This window comes from Osmia lignaria, chromosome 14 (assembly GCF_051020975.1).
Source record: "Osmia lignaria lignaria isolate PbOS001 chromosome 14, iyOsmLign1, whole genome shotgun sequence".
Lineage (NCBI taxonomy): Eukaryota > Metazoa > Arthropoda > Insecta > Hymenoptera > Megachilidae > Osmia > Osmia lignaria.
Genome location: NC_135045.1, coordinates 2,235,933 through 2,260,585, shown reverse-complemented (window position 1 = coordinate 2,260,585; position 24,653 = coordinate 2,235,933). Strand labels below are relative to the sequence as shown.

General features: G+C 44.4%; 1 protein-coding gene across 6 annotated transcripts in view; it reads right to left on the bottom strand.

Moving 5' to 3' along the window:
* LOC117607239 (uncharacterized) overlaps window positions 1-24,653 on the bottom strand; it is a 174,488-nt gene that overhangs the window by 124,351 nt on the left and 25,484 nt on the right. For 5 of the 6 annotated variants that reach the window (XM_034330687.2, XM_034330685.2, XM_034330689.2 and 2 more), the window contains one exon: window positions 19,234-19,303. The exons of the other annotated variant lie outside the window; for it this stretch is intronic. The gene's annotated coding sequence lies outside the window, so the exon portion shown is untranslated. The remainder of the gene's footprint in view (window positions 1-19,233; window positions 19,304-24,653) is intronic. 6 annotated transcript variants of the gene reach the window in all.

The following is a 24,653-nucleotide window of genomic DNA, read 5'->3' as shown; positions in this document are numbered from 1 at the left end:
AGCCACGTCCTTGTCCCACATCGGGCTAGGTGTCTCGATGCTTCTGTTCGCCTCGGTCCTTTCGTTTTCCAATTACCGTGAACGTTGAATCTCTTTGAGAAACGGGAATAAAAGCATCGAAAAGTATCAACGAAGTAATGGATTTCCAGGCTAGGAACTTCTACTCGGCATTCTTACGATTCCTCTAACGATCGGATATCCTCGATGTAATCCTTTCCTTAGCTTCCGTTTTTCGAATCTCTTGGATCTCAGGATTGAGCGGTGATTAGATAAATTTTTAAAACAAATACACGAGTTGTACATCCTATCGTTCCATCGACTCTGCACATTCATAAATATCCTCCGGTGACATGAAAGACCGAGATTCTTAACTGTCCCGACCGACCGATGTATCAAGGAGCACGAAAAATTCGGAACAGGTCCGGTTGGAAAGGGAAAACACGCGAGTTATTCGCATTCCATCCGGATAACGATCTAATCTATCTGGGTGCCTTCAACGAAGAGGCTTGGAAACGCACGCGTTGACGGATTCCAGCATATGGAGATTCCCACTGGTTACCGGATACACCTGTGCTCAGGTGTGCACGCGTACACTCGAAGCTTGTGTAACACACACGCACAACCCTATGCGTTCACCGCACACCTTGGCTAACCCGTGCGCCAATGCGACCACACTCTGCCACTGTAATTACACGCCGCTGCTAACAGGTATTTCGCCCGTGGCATTTATGCAAACTAAATCATTCCCGATTGACTGGCCTTTTCCTAGGTCGACCGAGTAAACGAAAAGAAGGGGAGGAGACCGCGCCCTTTGATCCTCGCTTTCCACGACTTTGATCTTCCATTTCCTGCACCGTCAACCACCGTGTATGCATTTCCCAAACCTGTGTTGCGTTTTAATTAATCGAATTCGGCCAATAAATTATTCTTTATGAAATTAACTTCTTCGTTCTTTTTTTCTTTCCCGAATAATTCGATTATCTTAGGTTCAAAGTATTGCGTCGCGTGGATGGTCGATTTGTTTTACAGAACTCTGACGAAACTGATTTAAGTTTCAGCGATATAGATTATCTCGACGCGACACTTTGCGAAAACGTATTTCGATACAACCGCGATGTCTGCTTTCGATAAAGAAAGAGAAACTTTTTCACGAAAACGAAGTTAGAGACATCGACCGAAGGGAAGAATCAGGGAACTCGCCTCGTAGAGATAATTTAACGCGGAAAATTACCCGCGGGAAACAGTGAGCTAAAGTTTTCTCCTTTCTTTCTGTCCGAGGATAAAAGTAATGTACATAGAAGGAAATGGTAAGGATTTTAGATAGCGCAATTTCTCTTGATCGTTCAATTAAAACCACTGCTAGTAATGTCTATCTTCCTTTCGGTCCGCGATGAGCAAGTCAAAAGAATCGTCGTAAATTACATTTTTCACTTGTAAATTCGCCCTTGATCTTGCGAAACAACATTTCAAGAAGCTTTGAAACATTCAAACTTCTCGATTCCGCGATGAAAGAAGGAATGAATTATTCACCGAATCGCGAAGGTCGCAGTTTAGAGTGGTTTTTAAAGTTTCCGTCTCGTTTCGAGATAATCCTGAAGAACAAACGATTCGTGAAAACTTTGCTTCAATTGTTTCGACACGCTTCGACGAGCGAACTATAGTTTTGCGCCTATCTACACCTTTTTATCTCGTTACAGTCGATACAAGGAAGTTACACAAGGTATTAATTACCGTTCTATCGGTCTTGCAACACCGCTCTTATTGTGTAATCCGTTACGTTGCGTTCTTCTGTTTTCAAAGACGGTTTCAGAATCACACGGAAAATCATGGAAAATCATCGAACTAACGCTGATTCATTTTGCACGGGTACCATAGTACGGGTACACTTTTTTTCTCTCCGACGTCCGTTGAAACACAGAAAAACCGGTGGAGAATTAATTTTCAACGGTGCCCGATTCCAGCTTCCATAACCGAGACACACCGGAGAGTGACTTAAATCCGGCAGATTGGTTTCGCTCGGCTCGTCGAGTCTGGCAACGATCCAACGACCGGAGGATCTCGTTTGTGTGTACACCAGATACCTTGCTGGCCGAGTTTCACCCTATACACAACCGCCATGGACGCGAACTTTGCCTTCGAAACGTTCCAAACAAAACTCGGACTCGTTCGAGAAGCATGTGCTTCGACAGGTTCTGATATCGTAACGACAGGAAAAATGTGTTACACGAAAGAAAATGCGCCTGGAGAACGTCGCCTGACACTCGAGGGACCATTTTTTTGGATGCAACGATACAGTATTTTTGTATTATCTCTCTTTGAGAAGATATTTCGAAAAAAAGGATCCATTGACGATCCGGTTAAACAATTTTCAATCTTTGGCGCAAGAAGTAACACTGAGGAAGCATTGAAGCATGATCTAACAGAGAATCTATATTTATGTTTGTGGTGAAAGATGTTAAACGGTCAAGGCCACGCGTCAACACTCCCTTTGTGTGTGTGTGTCGATTGTCTTCTAACATCACTGGTTCTTTCATGTTACAAGAACTTGAGAAATGAAATATTAAAAACTAGGAAAACGAGCCGTTAAAATTTCTACCTTCACTGAAATATTTTGAAATGAACAATTTTTGTAATACAGGCTTGTACTAATGGGATTCAAACGGTTCCAAAAACGCAGTGGTTTATCGCGAACGGGTCGGTTGCGGTGGCCAATAACAGGAGAATAATAAAAGTGACAGAGTGGATAGCAGCCGCGTTTTATAGCGGCGCGGTCTCGTGCTTAATATCGTTAATGAACTCCGTTACAGCGACCCCGGGGCTGCCACAATGCCGTTGCACACCACCCCTGACCTTTTTTCGTCCCGTAGTCGAGCCACCCCGTTACACCAGCCGATAATAACCCGGATAAAAGGCAACCGCGATAAAAAGGTTACGTCTCTGCGTCGCGGACAAACTTTACCCTACCATACCAAGGATCGTTGTCAACGATTACCTTTTTTTACTACCTATACACGTCGAAGTTGTGCGAATTTTCTTTCCTCAAATGGAACGTCAAATTTTCAGTACAGCCGTTATTTTTTCATTTCGAACAATCGCGTCGTAGATAAATCGTACGATGTTCGAGACGAGTGTCTTTCGCGTTGACGTTGTTTGTCTCGCGGTACGAGAAAAAATAGCGGACGTTGAAAAATTCATGCCAGAATCGCTGGGAATTGCGAATGCCGAACAAAATCACAAGCGGGATAAATGAAAATTGTATCATATCCGAAGCTCGCGAGAGAGCATCGTATTTTGATTTTATCCGACCGAAGGATTTCCAGCCAGTTGGATTTTCTATGGAATTTCTGATAGCTGACGACATCGATAAACACCCACGTCGAGCTTCTGCGCATATTTTCTCCGAACTTTTGCACCGCATTTTTCCATGAAAAACAAGCGTGCGCAATTTTTTGCAATTTCGTTTCTATTTAAAAACACTGAAAATAAACTTCTTCGAAATAAAAAGATATAAAAAGAGGTAGATACGTTTCGATACAAATATACGATTGTAAAAACAAAAGGATTCCACCTGTCCGCGGTACACTGAGATGGTATAACAAACGAAGTGGTATTTTCTCTGGCAACAGCAAGGTCAGAGGTGTTTCCCACACCGTAACGAGGAACTATAGGCATCCGTGAAAACACGCTTTCCATTGGAGGTAATAAAACGTCGTCTCACCTTCACCGCGGCGAGCGTGCATCCCCGATGCAATCACGTGCATCCTCCGCGAGCGGAGACCTTGACACACTGTGCAACACACCAGGCGAGAATGAGATGGATTCAGGTCGACCGCGCGTTGACAATGATCCTCGTTAAGGGAGAAACGTGATTGTTCGGGATCGTCGCTGCGTTCGATCCCGATTATTCGTCAACCTGCTATCGTTATATCACCTTAACGCGATTTTATATATCCGTTTTTCCCTCTGTATCATATTTTGAAATACAAAATTTGATCGAAATAAAAGAGATATCTCCTTTTCTTTCCTGTCTTTATGATAAAGAATTTTTCCTCGATTTCGACCATTTCGTTGGTCACTTTTTATCGAGATTATCCGCCGTTCTGTAAAGCCTCGGCAAATCGTCGCGAGAAAACGTGGATCGTTTAAAAATAACGGCAATCCGACACACGGTAGCCTGACCACGTTTCACCGGATCGGTGTTCCATCAGTTGCACGTACAATCTCGATTTCCTTTTATCGTTCCCGAACAACGATCGACAAAAAGCAAACTTACAAACTCTCGAATAACTCTTTCGTTCTGCACGAAATTCGACCAGTTGACGCGTTTCGATGGAATCTCGGTGTAGAATGCACGCATTCGATCAGGGAATTATCGTTGCTCGGTGAAAGGTTTCGTCGAGGATACACGAATGGAAAGTTAACGCGACGAAAGATACGTTTGTTAAGTTATTTCGCGTGGAAACGAGAGGATAGATAACCGAGAGACGAGATCGAAGGCAACGGCTAACCTTTCACGATCTTGCCACTACGAGAAAGACAATGTCAGGGTCGTTTAAGTTCAGACTAATGCTACATTGCGCGATCGATTACCGATTCGTTCTACTCGCATAGCACGGAACAAGTAACCCAAGTACATAGTTGAGACTTTATTATCTTTGAAATCTTTACGCAGGATTACTTCCTCGAGATTAACTTTTCTTCTAATTTGAAATTTAATTAGCCAAGTTGATAAGATCGAACTGCTCTGGTGGCTAGTTTATGCCATCGTTCCATCGAGATATTTCAGGACGTCACACAAGATCGGCATACCTGCGTGTACCAGGCAAGGTGGTCGAATGGAGGCGAGATTGACTCGAACGTGGCGTATTTCCATGTAAATGTATGCGGCCTTGACATCCCGGCTGGCCAGCCAGCTCGACCGACCGGTATATCATATGCTGACACGCCGCCGTGCCGTTTCATCGTCGCAATCGCGGCCGTTTCGCAATCGCCTACACTTCGTTTCTTGTTGGCACACCGACGCTACGTAAACGTTGTTTCCGATCACCGAGTCCAAGTAAATGACGCCACGTCTCGCGCGGATCGAACGTGCAAGCTTTCCTCTCCTTAACATTCGTAATCGCTCCCTCGATTATTTATAGCCTACGATAATTGGATGGCGAACAAAGCGACGATACTAACAGAGAGCACAGTCGGTGGAATTGATGATTCGAAATTTCGAATTTATAAACTTTCGTTGTGTCAGTAGGAGGAATTGGTCGATGGTGTAGAATCGGAGTAACCCTCGTTCTCATCGATAAAACACGCTTCAACCCATTCTTAATTCCAGTTACCAAGCTCTCGGTTCGACTTCCTGTTCCCTTTGTTTAGCCCGTAGGGGCGAGAAATCGTGGCACGGAACAAGCGGTCGTTTCGACACGCGTTACGCAGCTAGCATATCGAAACAGCGAGCGTGTAGATTGCGTACATGCACGCTTCTCGAGGGATCCCCCTGCTAACGATTCACGCCTGGGTACAATGTAACGAAGCTACGGGCCCGTTCCGATAACGAATCGAGAAATTACGTAATTTTGCCTACGGAACGAGATATCGGCTGCCAGGCAAGCAACTTGGACCGTTAAGGTGTGTATTCACCGATAAACAACTGGCAAGAACTCGCTGAACTTCTTATAATACTACGCGATCTCTTCGCGATTAATGCTGGGATAATAAATGTAACGGACACTTGCTCGGTAGTTCCCGAAGAGGTTGAAGATTCTGTGAGAACAGTGGTTCGCGTACACCGGTGGAGGAACACCTTAACAGGCACGACGACGAAAACGAACGACGCCAGCAAACGGTCCCGTCGCTCCGACTGCCAAGCGTGGATTTATGTTCTCTCCGGAGGATTCTAATCTGATCCTTTTTTCGTGCCGCTTATATCGAGCGGTGGTAGCCCTCGATTCAACTCGCCGGCAACACCGACCGCGTTGCTTCGTCAGCCTATCTCGGTCTACGACCAAATCTGGCGCGCGCTTTATTTGAAATTGAAATAACAACTATCTACCTCGATTTCAATAGAAAATTTCAAACTAAATACCAGATGATTATGTATTTTCGAAATGATCTCTTCGAAAACGAAACAACGTTGTGTTATTTGAAATAACATTTCGAATTTCATTCGAAAAGTAACCAGGTGCGGCCGGTATAGAGAAATAGAAAATAGCGAGAGGTAAGAAGATGGAGAGAGATAGAGGGGAACGGCGAGGTAGAAAGAATGGAGCAGAGACGATCGTCCTCCTCTCGCACCGGATCTACCTGCAGATTATGGCCGACTCTGTGTACTCATGGTCAACCAGAAACGCAGCGTTCTCCTGGTCGTCGGTCGTCTCGCTTCGATTCTTCGCCGTTCTCCTTCCTTCCACCGTGATCGTTCGACAGAGAGATTTGAAGAAAAAGAGGAAGAAGAAGCGAGGACCGTCGGACGAAACTGGGAACGAGCAAAGGTGCGGCGATGCAACCGGGTGGGTAGGAAAAGAAAGAACAGACGGTACCGAAATACCAACGACCGCGAAACAACCGTCGACTCGTCGACCTCGCTCTACGCGACGGCCTCTAGAAAACGCGACCCAAACCAAACGACCCTCTTCTACTCTTGACCCCTCTGATTTATGCCCATTGATTACGAAACGCGAGCATACGTAGCGATGGTCTTCTTTTCGTTCGTAACGAAAGGTAAAGGGTATCAATGTCCGTCAAGTAATCAACGCGTCGATTTCGAGTGGTCGCGCGAGCACACATGTTCACACATGTGTCGTGTAGTAACACGGTGTCATCGACTCGACTTATCGGTCGACGATAATGGAAGCGTATTATCTCTCGTTACTTTATGTACCACGCTTGTTATTTGCCCCCGTGTATGTGGGTCACTCATTGTTCCACGTCCCCGCGTTTTCATCTTCTCTATCCCGATTCCTCTATCTTCCCCCGTTCCCTCCTTTTTCCTAGCCCATTAGCAACCCTTCCTCTCACGCTCCTTCTATCGGCGCTATCGGCCAACTTTCCTGGCCCGTTTAGAAGCGGTTAGCTTAGGTAGGTATATATTTAGCGACATTTGTGGAGCGGATGCTGCCGTTGGCCCGAGTCCAGCATTAGTCTTGGAGATCGCGTAGAACCGCTCGTCTCTCCACCTTTCTTCGTCCCGTTTCCCTTTGTCCCGGCCCTCCGTCGTGTTCCCTCGTCCTGATACTCCCTTCGTTCCATCGCTCCCGATCCTCTTTGTCCCATCTACGCTTTTCGTTCCTTCTTTCCTACACGCGTTCCGCGTCCATTGTCCCCCCGGTCTACCCACTTACTGGTGAAACTTAAGTGGCTACAGACACGGAGATAATGCCTTTATCCGTTGCACGTGTTCGCCCGCTATCCCTGTACATTGTACGTAACGTACGATCGAACACGTCGAGCCTTTGTAAGTTACGTCGACGCAGCCGAACGGTATCGTTCAACGACTTTTACGGACGGATAAGAGACAGTTGAGATAAGAGAAACGAGGAAGTAGCGTAATTTGATGTCTAATTGATGACCTTTCCAATCTCCGTATTTTCATTTCGTACCCTCGAAATTTTATTATAGAACGATCATTTATTCCTAGTTATTTCAATGGTTATTAATAAACATACCAGAAGGTACGAGAAAATTGAACCCGATGAAATCAAGAGATTTCCAAACGCGGCAACGTGTTTAATTAGGCAATTATTCAAAGTCGGTATTCGAGAACGTTAACCCAGATATCTCGGTTTTGAACACGAACGTTTCAACTCGCAAAGCGCGAACGTCGCGTTAAACAATCCCCGGCCGAGTCATTAATCTTCCGGCGAAAGGTTTTCAACGCGTTTCTAGCGCGAACGCGAGCAGGAAAGTGAACGAACGCGGGGAACAATGTCAGCAGAAACGATGCATAAACGTCCGGTCGCGTCGTTCGCCAGAGAAATTGGATCGCGTCTACGACACCCGTCACCGGCGACCATCGATTTCCAATGTCGACCACCGACCCTAGCCTTAACGTCGTTTCCGCCGGAAGCTACGATCCTGCCCTGGCGTCGGCAAGTAGTACGTACGACCACTTGGCAATCCTCTCTCGAGACCTTGAACTCCTCGACTCGACTCGACTCGACTCCGCGATTACCAACTTGTCGAGCCGATAAGACACTCCGTTAAGATATCGAAAACGGCTTATAGTACCGTTCGAATCATTATTTATTTATTTTTTTTAATATCTCGTACGCGTAACTTTACAAAATAAAAAGTAAAAAAATTTGTAATACGGTACATTTCGAAAATCCACAAGGAAATTGTTACCGCTCGAATACACGGTTCAAGTACCACCGCAGCCGGCAATGTTTCGCGCGAACTCGTAGTATCGTTCTCACGATACGGAATTACGGCTGTGCAACTTTTCATCGTTGTAGAATGATGCAGGAGGAGCAATTCCATAAAACCGCAGGGACAGTTGCCCGGAGCCGCGCGCTTCTCCTCGGCAATTTCGCCGTTTGTTTCGAACGGAAACCACCGTTGCAAAAGCGCCGAGCGGTCTGCCGTTGCAATTATTACCGAATCACCGTATTAACGTTGCGTCAGAACAATTTTGTCCTGGCGCTTCCTAAAGAACTGAGCGACGTTTGAAGCTGGCAAAGCGTGTGCCACGCGCGAAAGACGTTACACGATTTTCGAAGGGTAACAAGACGAAAGCTGGTCCCTTTGAAGGGCAACGGTCGTTAACGGAAACAGAGGAGGCCGATAATGGACGGGCCAAGTGCGAGTGTGCCGGCTAACGATGCTCGCAATGTGCAACGCAACCGACTGCAACGCGCCGTGCTGTTGGAGGGTGCAAACCAACGGTGCAACGAAGGGTAGGGTAAAACAGTACGCCGCTCTCTCTGAATGCAACTCGATGCACCCAAGGGTGTCTTTAGCGACTGCAACCTAACGTAATGATACTTATAATTACTCTACACGGAACAACGTGTAACACTATCACTTTGTACGACTATAGCTGCTCTTCGGGAACGATGAAAATAACTACGATAATTCATGAATCAAACGAACCCGACGAACGAGAGAATTAGATTTCTAACAGCCATTTCGTTGATTAAGATATTCGGGGAATCTTGATAAGATTCGTTATATTTCAGAGATGTGTGTATAATTTAAAACGCAAAGTGTCGCGGGAAACAATAGACCCGCAGTGGGGTCAGTAGGGAAAAGGGAGATTGTAAACAAGTAAAGGATGGGGAATGAAGCAACTGGGGAGGACAGCGAGCCAGAACACAGGGCCAAACGCGATGCCGAGCAGCAGGCTAGCAATGCTCGCTCCAATTCCCGCCTCGAATAAGCTATTAATATCGTGGGCCCGTCGCAAATCAAGCCGGACGTAAAGTATGCCTGGAATGGTTGGCTGATTCTCTCCTGCCTTCCCGTCCTCCAGCCTCCTCGCTCGGCGAATGCTCCCACACTCGCACCACCGGTCAACCCTAACCGTAACCATTCGAATCCCCGACAAATTTTCAACCAATTTCCTCACCCTTGCCAATTGAAAAATATTCGACAAACGATCGACCATTCGTGAAATGAATTCGTTCTTCAAGATATTTCTTTAAATATCCTCGTCGAAGCGATTTAAAAGCTAGCGTGCGCCACCCACGACCAAGGCGAAGCGTATTTATGCCCGGGGCTGTGTGCCACAGACTCGCTGGCTGACCAGTCCGAGGATAAGCACCAGCTTCGCTCTATGATTTGTCGTTACGACCGACTTCTGGCCAGTTCCGTTTCCCTCCTTCTCTTCCCTCGCCCGTCGCGGCTGCCGGTCTTGCGACTTTTCACCGTGAAATTACGCCCGTTCGCGTCGACAAACTCCGTTGATGTTGGAATCTCGTCGTAACAGTACTGTTTCTTTTCTACCACGCACCATAGGCTCGCTTGACAGCAAGCATCTATCGGAACGCGACTCCCCGCTGGCTTATGCAACCGGCAAAAACCAGAAAATGCGGTTTCACCTGATCCAGGAAGCATCTGGTATCGTCGATCATTGTTCGAACGTTGAATTACCGGAGGAACGAAGATCCAGAGAAATTAGTTAATTTCAAAAGACCATTTACTCTTGGGAAACTCTACACTCGAGTACGTCTGTTGCCGGATAAAACGGTAAGAAAACGAGGACACGAGGAACCTGTATGCACTTCAGAATGACTCCGTGACAGCGGTAACCATGTGTGTACGTGTATACCGGGTCGAGACTTCCTTACGTATGATAGGTGTGTTGCATGAACTATAAGTCTACCATAGTAAGCAGAGAGAACCTATGAAAAGGGTTCTCGAACAACGAAGACACCTGCGCCGAAGACTAATCGCCTTTTCTTATTTATGAAACATTTTCAAACGTAAACTCGTTATAAAGAGGAACGATTCGTTCATGAATGGTTAATTAAATCATTTGCTAATGAAGGAAGAAAAAGGGATGCGTTCGATCGCGGTCTAATCAAATGAATCGACGGTCAGACGAAATCAATGTTTTGCCCGCAAGAATCGAGAGCATCTATCGATTTCCGTAGCACGCGACGGATTCGCTTTTAAAAAGACCGACACGGATTGGCGAGCTTCCAACGATTTCCCGGCACGATTCGTACGGTGATTCGACCGTCGGCCGTGATACACAGAACGCTTTTGATACGTGTCTCGGCTAATGTTAGCATTACTTGGAACACGAGGATCGCGAGAATAACGGGTACAATACACGATTCCCTGCACGCGGTTCGACGCCAGACGAATGCCACGCGAGTCCCCTGCCAATCTTTATCAACATTCTTCCACCCTTTCGCTCACGATTACGTATACACACTCGTTAACCGTGAGAAACAATATACTGTAAACAATAGGATAGATTTTCTACTCGCTTCCTACCAGCTTCCCGTGATTCGCCGAAAAATCCCAATGAAAATAAACCCCGAAACCGAGTTCGTTCGACGAATTCGCGAAACGAGAACAAAAGAGTAAACGGGAACCAATTCTAAATCGCCTGAAAGAAAACAATCAGCTTCCGGTATAAAACCAACAACAGTGAAAGTCAGAGAAGCTTCGATTCGCGTGCTTCTCCGTGCGTGTGAAAGAATCGTCGAAAATCGGAGCATCGATTTCATTTCCCGATATTTGATCATTGGTAAGAGGGTTTGAGAGATGACGCTTGGTTAAGAATAACCCTGATCGAACGACCGGCTCGAAATCGCGAAATCGAGCGAATCGGTTAATTGCCGCGTAATCGTGGCGAAGAACGGGTAAAAGGAAAAGGAGGGAACACCTTTTCAGGCAACGTCGCGGCAATATTTGCATTCGGTAATTGGAAGGACTACCACTAGCCGAGAAGACGGGGATGGAGAGGGAAAGAGAAGGCGATGCAGAGGCTCGTTCGAGCGGAGAATACGGCGAGGATGAAACACATGTACGAGATTCAACCTTCCGAGAAACCCTCCTACCCCAAGAGGCCTTTCCGGTGTAAACGCCGCGTGATAAAAGATCCCGGAGAAATTCCGCCACGCGAGAAACCTCCGTCGAACCTGGCCAGAAATTAAGCCGATTGATAAGAGTTTTCTAAATCGGATGAAATTTATTCCTTCGAATGATTTATCAGTAAAAAAATAAAATGGTAGTATTATGGTTAATTTTCATATCATGAGTCAGATTTTAGAAGAAAATATAAAATTGAGGAATTATATTACCACCCTTTATATGGTAGAGAAAAACGAACGTTGAACGTCCTATCTTGTCGAAATATTTGATCTCTCAGCGATTCAGAATATCCTTATCTGATCGAAACCCGTGAAAACTGACCTGCTCGAAACGTTTCCCCAGAATCCCTGAAACTGCATTTACTTTGTTGCTTCATTATCAGCTGAAAGTTATCGAAGCAATTTTCACAAGGCTGTAAACTTCCTGTACAACGATTCACCGAGTCATTAATTTACAAGCTCGCCAAGCAAACGGCGCTTTTATGGAAGCGTAAAGGGGTTGTTTCCTTCTTCAGGGGCTGTTTAGGAGAATCCGCAAAAAGCAAGTTTCTCGATCGATGAATACGTGACCCCGATACCTGACCGAGCCACAATTTACATTCGCTTACGCGAGGTCGAAATTAATTACTACCTACCTCCCACCAGATGAACTTACCAATTCATTTCGTGTGTGCGCGCGCGCGTAACTAATTTAACCCGTGATTATTAATGGTCTACCGAAACACAATGTAATATTAATAAACGTTTATTCGAGCAACGTTGACCCGCGTCGAGGTCGCGACCGTGCCAGGACAATTTGAAATAAAAGCAAACTCGCGATCGAAAGTTCGAAAGGTCATCCAACGAAAACGGATCGATTTCGAAATGAGCATTTTTTAAAATTCAGATAAGAATGATGAATTTTGTCGAAATTTCAATGGAACCACGGGGAACCCACGTACTGGGCGCAACCTTGAAAACTTTCAGTGATTAATGTATCTCGAGGACGAGATCGCAGGAAAAAGGAGCTATCTATCCTTCGAACGGGTTACACGGGATGGCGGAACATCCTGTACTTTGTCGCGCCACCGCTCGGACCATGTATCAATAATGAAAAATTGCGGCACCCTCTCGAGGACGCGATAAATCTCCGCTTACCGATACAAAATCATTACACCCCTCGATTTCGGATTAATTGATTCATCAATTGGACCGCGGGAACGAACCACCCGCCACGTTGTAATGTAAATGAACGACAAATGACACGCGATCCGTATGGACATTGTTAACCCTTCCGTTTCGAGTGTCCCGTATGTAAATATCTATTATCTCTAAAATTGTTAATAGCAGAGAAAGAAATTTTAAATAAATAAAATCGCAAAGGAAGTAGTTTGATACATCGTTCACCGTCGGACGAGCAACAGGGGAGGAAAAAGGAAAATGATTGGAGCTCCAATTTGATCCGATACGTCGATCCAATCCCGTGAACGGTACACCGGAAGAGAGAAAGAGAGATTATTTTTCGAAAGCTTTTCCGGTAACTCGTGCAAGCTTCGATTTAGCCGGCTGTTCGTTAGAAGCCAATTTGCTCGCGAACCGACACGTGTGCGACAATAACTCGCGCGTTACCGTGCCTCCGCTGCGAGAAACCAATGACCCGTGAACCTTTATTCCCTCTCTCGTTTCCATCCCTCTTTTCGTCATTCTTCCATTGCCCTGTCATCGATTGCCAACAACCAACACGGACGGATTATCTGGCAGAGTTATCCATTATTCCATCGTACACCGACATTCTTGTCCTCTGTGTCCAAAACCCTCCGACTTCGAACAAAGCTCGGGCTCCGTCCCTCGTCTCGTTAACGAGTCCCAAGAATCTTTCCACGATGGATGCTGCCTCGATCATGGGAAATTTAACGCGATCCATCCTTGCGACTTGATTTTATCGATTCGAATAAGTAATTGTATGCGAGACGAAATTAATTCTAAAGATTTTATCTTGGAAATTGATTCATTGATAGAAATTTTCTAATTTCATTTTCATTTTAATCACGGAAACTTCGCGCCTTTGACTCGAGAACGGCGTTAAAATCACCAGCAATGAAATCGAATTCCTGTTCTTCCTTGTATTCCTTGGAGCACGGAACAATTCTGTTGAAAATAACGAAAGTATACGCGAGGCGAATCGAACTGTTCGTTAGTACACGTGTTGCCTTACAAATAGGTATCCGTTCGGAAACTTCGTCTTCAGCTTTGACCTGAACTTCGAATTACCCATTCAACGATACCTCTGTCTATTTCGAGCGTATTCTCTCTTTTCTGTCGGTAAATCCGCGCCATTAGAGTTTCCTGAACGGTAGGAAAAGTGAAAAGGGGACGAGTGGTCTCGCGGTAAATAGGAGAATGTTGAAACGAAAGAAAAGCTAGCTTGCAACATCTCGTCCATCTCTTTTCTTCTATTTCGATTTTTAACGCGGCTTTGCCAACGATTCGAATCCAATCGTGCCGAGGTGAAACGCGTCCGTGGAAGAAGAAGCGGCCGTCGAGAATTCAGAGGAGGGAATCCTGCATGAATAATTGATTTCCGGACTGTGAATGAAAGCGAGGCGGCTTGTGTTTGCGCCGGTTATATACCCGATCGCGGCAAGCTCGACGGAATAAACCTCGTAATAAATGCGAATACCTTCGAGGGGCTAAGATAGATCCCGCATTTTCAGTTCAAATATCACGTCAACGTTCTGTTCGAACTGATTTTCAACCGGGACCAACGGAACGATTAATATAAATGAACATCGACCGCCATTGACGAGAACACAAACTGTATCTCTCGACGTTTCGTTCGAAATGAACGATTAATTAATTGGTTTATCAACGGTATGAAAATTGATACGAGTAGTAAACTGTATCATTATAATATTTATTAACGTTTCCCCTACAGCATTTACAGCTTTTACACGTTTACATATTAAATTACATATTTTCTCTGTATCAGATGGGACATAAATTAAGTAATTTTGTTCATTAAATTTCATTTCCACGGTGGTAATTGTTATTTTAACTTTGATTTCGACGATTATAGTTCGACGAGCTCCAATTAAGCTAATTATTCATTTATAGTGAATTTCCAAAGAGAACTTAATTGGCGATCAAACAAATTTCTCGGATTCAAAGAGAAACTTCGGTGTAGTCTAAGGACTTCCTAAAACGTATTCTAGTAGTTTCAGTCAATGGACTTTGACTTGAACCGACTTCGATTAACTTTAATGGGCTTTGAGTTGATACCCGTACCGATTCGAACAGGTTTATCAACTGATTTGCCAACGGACCTCGTTCTTCTCTCGCCTGCTAAGGTATGGGTCAATGTAACACGTTGACACTATTATTTTTGACGTTAATAATTCAATAATTCAACTATTCGTCTAAAACTAAATCGACCCAGAAAGCCTAATTTCCCCTGTAAAGTAACAACTGGTAGCAAAAAAAATGTCTGAAAATTCCGTGGAAAGTGAACAAAGGGAAAAGCGAGGGTAGAAGCGAAAGCGACGTGTACAAATGCGAGTAACGAAGGGACACGCAAGAGAATGGAGGCCAAAGGGATCGATCTAAGATTCCTCTCTCGGCATTTCGAATGAAATATCGCGCCACGCAGACCCAAACTGGTCGTCGATAGGGGTGGACAGAGATATAGCGAACACGGGAAAACGAGCAAGCTCTACGGTGTAAGGGAGGGTGTAACTAGGGGGAGAGAGAGAGGGAGAAACGAAGATCGAGAAAGGTTAATAGGAATTCCGAGCATAGTGTCCGGATAGTTTCAATCGGACAAATTGAGGCGATCCATTCCACGTCGTTGTCGATTGCGTCACGGAAGTGCAACTCGACGATTTCGGATCGACCGCCGCTAATTACCGTTTAATTTCCTCGTTTATCAGCGGGTCGAGGGCGGGTCGCAGTGATCACGCTTGAATTTCTTGGATTTACGTTTCCATACGTTTTTTTACTCCAGTTTTTCAAATATTTAACATTGAATTTTCGAATGGTTTCCAAATATGGAGGGATTTCGTTTCGTATATAATTTACCCCTATGTTCGTTTGCCTCGTCGCAGTTAATTCATCGACAGTGTATAAACGCGTATACCACTTGTTAAATTATATGCAGTTCGATTGAAATCGTATTAAAGATTTATCACCCTATCTCTGTCCCCTTCTCGCTCGGGAATTTGTTCTATCTCGCTTTCGCTCGCATTATCGGAGCTTATCTACGAGAGGCAGAAACTCGTCGAAGCCGATAAACGGTTCATCCAACAGACATCGTTCGAAGTTTCGTCAATTAGTAAACGCGAGTTTACCTCGTACCCTGTTACACGCACAGTTACAACCCCGTCGAGGGGATGAAAAAGAAGATCGATCTTCTTCGACCAGTTCGACTCTTTGAAACTCAATCTATACTACGAAAGCGTGAACGAGAACTAGGCCCCGGTTGATTCGACGAGATTGCTCGACAAATTCAACGAAACTTTCGATCGTTAGTCGTTCACGAGAATACAGAGAAACGCTTGATTACATAGGGGTGTTCGTTCGAAAAGGGATCATCGGACGAAACGAGCTGGAACTGTTTATTCGTTGTAAGTTGGATCGTCGCCGACTTTCCGGACCAACAGCTGGAAGCACACTGCCAAGAGTAAACTGATAGAAAGACTGATTTTTAAGTCCTTATTTCGTAAATTCGAAGAAACAAAAGTTGGGAATATCAACTCTCAAGTACAGAAAATTTCGAAGTCCCTCTAATTGCAAGCAAATATGTTAATTATCAAAATGCGTTAAAGAATATACGTGGACAACGGCGATCTAAGAGATTCGCGTAAGGGTCATCTGGAACGCGGTCCGCGGGTGGATTCGGGCTAGATGAACCTGTTGCTCCTGGCAATTAACAACGGAACAGGAAAAAAAAAAGAAAGGTGGCGAGAGGACGGAGTGTAGAAAATAATAAAAGCAGGTCAGGGAGCAACGCGTTCGTTGCGCCCGAGCTTTTATGAAATCCCGCCGCGGAGAGTATAATAATCGAGATGAATAGGGTGCACGCGCGTGCGACTCGCTGTAACAGGAGAGAACCCGCTACGAGACAGACAGACCGACAGGTAGACAAACGGAGAAACGAGTAAAGGTGGGAACAGTGTACCAGTCGAGGAGAGAGAAACATTACAAACCGGTGTGCGAATTGCGGCACATTGGCCGGCGTACCTGAAATTACAGATCGTTATTCGAGCTTTATGGCGAAAAGTAACATCCATTTCGGTAAACTGAACGGAAAAGCCGGCTATTACGCGGTTGGCTAATTCGACACTGGCCCGGCTACTGAATTCAAATGAACGATTATGAAACGCGAGCAAAAATTTAGAGAGCGTACCATTTGAAAAGGAAGACTCCGCGAACTTGGACGGTTGACACGATGATAATGCAATTAACACGGGGTTGGTTGTTACGGTGATTCTTTTCAAGGTATAACGCAACTGACTAAAGTAAGGAGAATCTGGTGGCCATTGTCGAGGTCGAATCCCCGTTGGGGACGTAATAAATCCGCAGCAACGTCCTGCCAACTAAACTACGTCGTCATTCTCCGGATGGTCATGAACGTGACTAACAACTTCCTCCCTTGTCGCAGTTCGCGGACCCGGCGACTAATCCCGCTTTTTCCACTCGTACGAAATCCAATTTTAGACAGCCCTCGTATACCGTACAAACTAGCACGACTTTCGTTATCGTTCCTCTCGCCCGGGGGAACGAGGAAGTCGTATCTTTCTGGATACCTAATAAAACGTCCGGGAAAGTTTCGAATTCGATTAAATCGACTTCTTCGCTCGTTCGCTTCTCTTAATGGCGATGAATTAATTAAGCGATACAAGCGTTTAAGCAGAGATTTAGAATAGATCAGAAAGAAAGCGATTTTCAATAAATTTATTGTAATATTTTCTAGCGGGGACGCATCGCGATGATTGTCGTTTCATAGCTCGTCCACGGTGATACGAAAACGATCGAAGCAAGAGTGGAGATGAAGGTAAAAAGAAGATGAAAAAAAAGGAACGAGGGAAGATCATAAAAAGTGGATCGAACGAAAAGCAATTCGCGAAGAGCGGGCAGAGGTTTTTAGGACACGCTCCGATCGAGTATTTTTCCCGAGTTTTTCCACGGCCGGCGAAAAATAAACGACAAAGTGGCAGGACGGGTCCGCGTAAATGTTCGGCATGCGGGATCACGACGCCGTGGTTTATTGATTCATCTCGTACTACCGACGACGCCGGTTTAGCCCGGCGTCCACCTATGTATTTGCGGCCTGGCTATCTCGCGAGTCGCGTTTTACCATTTAATCGGTATCCGTTCGAAAACGAACATATAAATATTTTTTAAAAAAAACGCGTTTCCTGACCAAACTACCCGCGTTACTTATTTTAATTTCACACTTTAACCCTCACGAGTTACATGGAATTCATGGTCTTTATATGAAACATTGTAGCTAATAACTAGTACGCTACCAGAGATATCTTAAAGGGTAGCAATATGGTTGAGCAAAGCTAACAATCTTCCTGCACTTAATTTTTTACCTCTCGAAAGTATGTATAATTTTTGAAATAAAAGAAAAGGAAGAATTCGATTTGTTGAACACCTACTGTTAGAGCGATCGGTATCCTTAATGGTGTGCATTTATAACGTTGCTTCTTTATTCCGAAGAAAATCCCGGTTCTCGTTGATCCGTGCGAGATCGTAGCTCGCATATTTTACCTCAATTTCAGCACGATCTCCGGTATCGGGGAAATCGTTGGCCAGGAAGGTAACACAGTGGGGTGAAAGCGATCGATACGCGAGCATAGCATAACCCGAACAGCCAGGATAACATCCGTTTAGAAACGGGTCAGAGTTCGAGCGACTACGGACCAAGGAACAAGAACAATGTTGAGGCAAAGTGAATTCGCCTTTGCGAACGTCGATTATGCATCCACCTAGAAACGGATCGATTCGACGCGTGGAAAAAATCAAAATAGATACGAGTATCAGATTTTTCACCGTGGTCGACTAGAGACAAAAATCCTGTAGACAGACCGGGCAGTTGTTTTTTTTTTTTTTCCCTCCATCTGTATTCTTTTTATTAACGTTTAAAGGAAGACTGGCAAATGTCCAAGGATACCTCGAACGAGAAGGCACTTTAATTTGTTAATGTACGTCTTCATTGGGTATTTCCTGCTCCGGGTATTTCGTGATTCAATTTAATTAGGGTACCGCGGGAGGATTGCTATCTCGCTGTTACGTCAAGAGGAGAAAACGCCACCAGCGACGCTCTTGCGCTCGCTTTTAGCAATTTCTACCAGAGATTCCGCTCAACAGATTATATCCTGGCTGCTTGACCCGTAACATCGCTGAAAAATTCTCCTCCGCATTCTTTTTTCCTTCCCCCCCCCATTAACCTCGTTTAAACACCCTTTGTTTCCCTACGCGTCAGGATCTTTAATAGCCGCGCGTGAAAATATTGCGGTATACCGTGGGGAGCGCGACGAGATATCGGCAAATATTTGATCGCGACGATGAATGCGAACCGATTCTCGTTAAACGATCGATACGATTATCTCGCGGTCACAGCATGTGTAAATATGCATTTCATAGGTGTTTCGAGAAAAGGCTGGCGATCGATTAATTGCTTTAAAATAGAATTTGATATATCTATAAGACTCACCACATATTGATCAGCAAGCGAAGCGTTCTCAAGAGTCGGAGATTAAACAGGTCATCACTTCGCAGAGGCACTGAAAATTAAACAGAAAAATTTGTTTACAAAACTTCCGTCGACTTTCAAAGATTTAGGGTTACAGTAATTTAATCTATTTTTAACTCGATGTTTACCATAAGTTCGATTGAAAAATTTCAACGCGTTTGAAATATTTTCTACGTCGACTTTGTTTTAACAATGGTGCATTAAAATTGAAGCCAATCGATTTTCAGCGGTAAATTAGCCAGGACGGTACGAGACCTACCCCCTACCGTTTTTGGTAATCACCTGCGCATCAATGTTATACGATACCTATACAAATACAATTAACAAGCACGTTGTAGAGCACGACACGCTAGCCTATTCAATTTGCCGGATATTTATTTCGCGAGCAAACTTAGCCACGATCGATCCAGCTTTCGAGCAACCGTATAATTTTCATCCCGCTCCGCCATCGCTCACCCGAAATCAACGCGATTTCATCGGGTTCGATTAATAAATTAGAACAATCCCTCGACAAGACACGTTTCACGATACCATTTTCCCAAATTCCTCTCATTAATTATTTCAAAAAAAAATATCTCAAACTCGGTTGCAATTCTCGCGAATAATACGGTTTGTAAGAAAAAATAGAAATTGATCAGGAAAACGAGCTACATACTCCGGCACGAATTTCACCAGGCAAGATTACGCTTCGAGCACGAACCTGATCGAATACATCGACCTGATTCGCCTAGCTATACAATTAGAGGAGAACGAGGTAATAGCGATTAGTGGGTAATACCGATCGGTTCGATTTAATAACAAAAGGAAATATTAAGAAGCTCCGATCGGGTGCTATTTATAACTATCTAAATTGAAAATGTTTACCTCGAACCTTATCCCTTTTTCCTAAAATAATCACCATTTCAGGGGATGCAATGTTTGAATAAAAGCATCGTTCCGACTGCGTTAACGATCCCGTCGTCAAAGTTACAACTATGGACACCATTAGCGTGCGGTAAAGGCACGGTTCGTTCTCCGTTACTACTTTTGATAGCATTACAGAGACTGTTTACCGGTAAATGGTTTCCCTCGAATTCCGCGATGGTAGCTCGTTAAACGGACGGAGTGTTGGATGGTAGAAACGTCGGTAAAGTGAAAGAGATGGAAGATGGTCGGTGTTGGAACGTGGTCGGTGCGAACCATGTCCTTGCTTTGTAATTGTCGCATAATTACGGTACGCTAGCGAGCCACGGAGAGAAGGTAGCCTGTTCATCGTCGTTCGTGAGCTACTCCGCGATCGGTCTATATTTAACCCTTGTTTGAACGTAGCGAACCGTACCCGTTCGCTGCCTCGACCCGCCTAACCTCGGAGACGAGCCGACACCAGGAAACGTTCCAAGGAGGAAAACAAGAGGATTGTATAAAAGTGCATAATCGTTGGCTAACACCCGATTTCATCACGATTTCGTTGCCCGACGAAAACGCTTCGTTCCTCTATCATTCACGCGAACACTCGGGTAGACTTTCGTGTGGTTAAAAGAAAATGTAGAAAAAAGAAATTCCTAAAAATAGGTATTTCAATGCGGAGAATCGCAAGATCGCGGCTTTTCAAACCGAACAAGTTTCATCGGATACAATACGGCGGAATTCAACCGCGACCCCGTTAACTCGTAATCGCAATCGTAGAGGAAGAACGTTAAAGGGTACTTGAAAATTTTACCATCGAACGGGACGCGATAACAGCCACGAGCAGGAACTACGAGAGACCCTTGTATCATTCGCGATATCAATGCTCCAGGTAACTCCGTGTTCAAATATCCTCGAAGATATTCTGAAATAGATTCCGGCAAGACAATCGAATCGTTGAAACATGGCCTTTAGATTAACGTTTTGTTATTAATGTAATCTTTCCTAAAAGGTGAACTAATTATTCCTAATTACAATGTCTATCGATTATTGTAAATACATTCGACGATATTGGACAGGAACCTCCTTTACTGTTACACTAATTACTAACTGAGAAATACTGAAGGTTCTCTTTAAACCCCGCAATAATTTCTCGACCAGCAGGAATCGCGCGAAGGAAAACAAACGAGGCGGAAGATGAATGAAAATCGTGAATAATTTCGAGAAGACACGACGAGACAGAAAGAAGAAGAGGAAGAACGAGGGTGGAACGTTAATGGTGACAGGTTTCGAGCGAACGGGAAGAAAAAGGGATGGAAAAGGAAAGGGGAGAAAAAAAAAAAAGAGGGATGCGTCCCGTTGCGGGCGTGCAGATATCGTTGAGTCCCGGTATCCTCGTTATTTCGCCATCCAACTGTGTACCGTCGTTAATACCCTCCCTTCATCCATCCTAGCTTCCTCTGTCAACGATTCAAACGGAATTCGATATTCGTCTCGTGCTTCGACCGAGCTATCGACAATGAAAGATTTTTAATTATTTTACGAACAACCCGCTCGGATATCGCGCCATGTATTTAACGCGATTCGACGCGTTATCGGAAAAGGTAATCTCGACGCGATAACTGTTAACGAGTACGGACGCTCGGAACGTTATCGATTAACGGCATTAACTGAATTAATTTGATTGCCTCGACATTCAGACGGATATCGAAGAACGTACGATATTCCTTTTCGAAAGTAATTGATAACAGGATCGTTATTCGTGACACACCATCTGCGTCATAATGCAATGATTGATTTTAGACCAAGTAAACAGTGCAACAATAACGCGATACGAATTGTAAAAGTATACAACGATAAAACGATGTACAAATATTATGTTGACGGTAACAGGGATGTGTACATTGCACAGACGATTCTGTTTTTGTTTATTCTCCCTTGTGTTTATTTATCACTGTTGTAAAAGAGAAGCAATAAAATTGTTATTACGAATCATATCTTATATCGGGAATTGCAAAGTGACAAAGTAAATTTATTTAAAATTTCATCTCTCCCAAATGATCCTGTAATCAAACCTTGACCATTATTCTCTTAACGCGTTACGATGCAAATAAATCGTAGTACTTTCACAGAGGCATTTCAACTGTACGTTAACGTCGTTGGAACGTTTCCAATCATACATTCCCGGCAAGAATATACAACGCCTTTGGTATCTATTCTTCCGATTTCATCCGGTGCAATCTTCCGTCGGAGAAAAAAATTTACTACCGCAACAATGTAGAAGGAATCGAGCCGGAGAAAGCTGGTGTAAAAGGAGCAACGAGAATCGATAGACTCGCATTGGGAGCCGTGCCGTTCGAGAAAACAATTCCAGCCATGCCTTTCAAATCCGCTAACGTTACTAGGAATCAAGTTCCAGCAATACCGATTCCATCGTAACTTCCACTTAGCAAAACGCGTGCCAACAGCAACGAAGGATTTCACTGAGAAGTCGATGCACCGAGACGAAGGAAATTCGTTCGAGCCGAAGAATTTCTATCGGGACGCCTTCGACGTCCTCTCCTCGATACCAGCCTCGCGGTTCAATTTAATTATCGCTTGGCCGACGTAACCGCTCGCAGAACGAAATCACGCTTAATGGATTAAATGGCAACTTTCGAACGGGTTTTATCGTTCGATCCGTCTGATCGGTGAATTCGAGACTCGCCAAAAGGCGGCTCTCGATCGTGAACGTGCGGCAAATGTTCTCAACGATTCAGCGCGTTTCGGAATTAAAATTTTAAATCAAGTATCTCCGGGAGTGTAGATTTACGCGTACGAGCGATAACAAACTCTAATCACGGAGTTCTTGCTGGCGGAAGAAAAAGGAGCATTCTCTCGCCAAACTTTCTCGTCGAGATGAACGAGGATAAGCGGCACGAGACGATAGACCAAGTATCGCGGCGCGAGTTGCCGGTTAATTAAATGGAAGTTCCGCGCCAGAAGCTAAGACCGAGAAGCCAACATCCAGTTAGTCGAGTGGTCCGTGCTACCGGAAGGGAAACCTTTCGAGCGGGACGTGGAAACGGAAAAACTGAAAGGGAACAAGAGAAATGCGAGGAAAGTGAAAAGAAAACGTGGTTGAAAGAGTTGAAAGTAAAATCGAGAGGAGTAAAACGATTAAGGGAGACGATTCCAGCTCGATAAATCATCGAAATGTTGATCTTCGTTTGCGAAAATGTGTTACGCTCCGAATTGATACGAACGCACCGCAAGAGGATACTCGTTGCGCGAGGTTACGATCGCGAGATAAAATTAAATGACCAGCTTAAATCGGACCTTCTCGTACGAGCCCGACAGGCATCTGAAACACGTGCAACGCGGGTACTACATTACGACAGAAGGTACCAAGTAGATACAACAATTCGACTTGCGTCGACCGCTTTCTCACGACCCTATTGTCAGAGCAATCCCACGTAACGGTACGCAGCTCCGGATGTATAATACTACGGTTCTTTTTAGCCAAACGACTGCTCGTGACACCGCAAACTATTCTGTCTAACTAGAACACGCAGCGAGAACTCAACGAACAATCGAGCCTGGTTGATAAAAGAAACAAGATTTAAATGGAAATTCAATGAAAAATATTAAAGTCGCGATATTATTAAGTTCTGTCAGAACAGAAGGAAAGTAGAGAAGAATGAGAGAAAAATGATATAGATTCGTGTAATTTATGTAGAATAAGAATGAATAGAATAGACGCGTATCTTTTGGCACGCGAAGAGCGTCTTTTTAAATACTAAGCGATCGAAAAGAACGCCGGCGCCAGACGGACTCCAATAGCACCGCTTACGATGATAATTTATCGCATCCTCGAGTCGACCTAATTGGGTTAGGGGAACTTAGACTTTGCTCATCGCGCTATTCTCCCCTATAGATACACCACGATTCTTCCGTACGGTGAATCGGCGACGCACGGTTGCTTATGGTACCAACCAGTGTCCACCGAACTTCAATCGAGCAAAACGAGTTCACTCGTTCGTCGTTCGATCGACTTGATTTCATTTTTAAATATACACATTGTGATCGTACGTATTCGAATATGACGGCAACAAAACCGCAACGTTTAACCTGCGTGAACGATGAAAAATGGAACGCGAACATCCATGAAAATAAAGGTCTACTAATTGGTCCTTCTTTCCTCGATATTGAATTTGTTGAATAAATTCGCGAAACGCTAAAAATATCCCAGTTCGTTGACGTCAATGGACGCTCGAGTATTTCACTTAATTAATACGTTCTGAAAAAGGTTTGAATCAACGCTTGCTTCACCGTTTATTCGGCAACGAGATTTGTCGTTGCACCGAACGAATTGATCTTTCCACCGGAATTTATCGTGGCACGCCTAATAAAACGAATAAAATGGAAAGAAATAATCTCCGTTTCCTTTATACTCTATTATTTCATATAAACATTTGCCCCGTCTAACTTTCTTTCCTTTTCTTATCAAGAGGTTA